The 1,821-nt window shown below is 28.0% G+C and overlaps 1 protein-coding gene across 3 annotated transcripts in view; it reads right to left on the bottom strand.

The window, feature by feature from the left end:
- LOC106688489 (sodium-independent sulfate anion transporter) overlaps positions 1-1,821 on the bottom strand; it is a 112,820-nt gene that overhangs the window by 90,879 nt on the left and 20,120 nt on the right. The window lies entirely within an intron of this gene.

Below are 1,821 nucleotides of genomic sequence, written 5' to 3'. Positions count from 1 at the left end.
ATTAGAAAGTGTAAATGTAATAATATTAGAAAAAGAATTATTTAAATAAGAAATAGGTTGATAAACTAAAATATAATCTGACAAAGGCAGAATAGCCTGCAAGATTTTGATAACATTGTAGCTGTGATATTTAGAATAAGTTATTTTTGAGAATGGTCGGAAGAGCCGAAACGTAGGAATGGAATAATAAGAAAATAAACAGGTTGAGAATTACGATATTTATTATATTTTAAATAAATTTATTCATCTATTTAAATATCAATTCCTACTAATAACTAATCCAATGAAGATAGTATATATTTAAATATAGATATTTAATCTATTAAATGTTTAATTATTTTACTTAAAATAAAAATATATGGAAATATTAGAATTTTTACCACCATATCGAATAATTCGATAAGTTTGGAAATACATAGATAGTTTTTTGTACGGTTTTTTCTGTACTTAAATCCCTAGACTTAATTTCTGAACTTAAATCAAAATTGTAAAACTATTTTGACGTGTACGTTTTTCACACTTCCAACACGAATATCTATCTTTAACATCTACCTCAGGTTGGGTTTACAACGAAAATTTACAACGCATTTCGTACGTTCTTAGAAAATCATAAATCCTATAGTAAGGTTCTACAAAAGAGGATTTGTTTGATTAATGGTAACAATAAATAAAAATATTTATTATCTATAAGATATCCTTCACGCGATTACTACAATAAAAGTTTATATGATACTAGACGGTTATCTCTTTCCGAGCAGGTCTTGATTTTGATTTCGCAATTTATATTCTAATCAACCTATGTCATCAAATGTTAATATAATTCACAATTCAACCTTGAATAAATTCACTCCGGTTATATTCAATGAAAGGAATAGGTACTGTTAATTATAAAGCAAAGCTGTTCCATTCTATCCATTTTGGTTGATGTTAATAGCAAATTCAAATCATCATTAATGTGGTAATTATTGCTATATTTTTTTTATTTATTATTATAAGTTTCATTTACATATACATGAAATATACAATTAGGAGAAGTATAGGGATTGAGAAAAATTTCGAATTTGGGTTTCCAATAGTTCTTTTCACTTTTTAAGGTCAACGGCGTCCAAATAACAAAGTCTCGCAATATAGTCGGTCTGTGTGTGAGTATGGTCTAGCTAAAAAATTAAATGTACAAAACTAAAATTACATATTCAGGGCATGTGTATGTTTGAAATGTTACGGCAACATTTTCGTTAGAATCGACTTGCCGAAAGTGCCCCCTTATAATGTCTATTTTACTCATTTTTACTAATAATAAGACAAACTACAATGATCCAATTTACTCTCAACAGTTTATTTTAATCCTCCTACGTTTAGGGCCCTTAGGTCATTATCAAACAGACAATCTAAAAATTGTTTTAACATTATTACCATATGACTTCCTCACATAATACCAATATTCTTAGACATACTTCAATTATTGACTTGTCACAATTCATTGCCAATCTTTAAAACAAACACAAACATAGAATTAAAATGATTTAATTTAACAGTTTCATTTGCTTTATTTTTTTTTTATTTATTACCTTAATTGAAATTTGCAATTGCACATTATAATACTTCTTGTAAATTTTATTTTAGATTATAATGCATCCCACCAAATCACATTTACCCTTCGACGTAAACCCATGAACTCTTCCCCTACAATATCCTTTAATAATACCCCACTTATTCCTGTTGAACAGATCCGTTACTTAGAACTACATCTCGACAAACGACTGACATGGAACCTCATACAAGATTGAAAAGACAGGAGATTGCTCGTCCATTCCGACTATT

This window comes from Halyomorpha halys, unplaced genomic scaffold, assembly GCF_000696795.3.
Source record: "Halyomorpha halys isolate HHAL.00 unplaced genomic scaffold, Hhal_1.1 Scaffold1141.1, whole genome shotgun sequence".
Taxonomy (NCBI): domain Eukaryota; kingdom Metazoa; phylum Arthropoda; class Insecta; order Hemiptera; family Pentatomidae; genus Halyomorpha; species Halyomorpha halys.
This window is presented reverse-complemented; position numbering and strand designations above follow the sequence as displayed.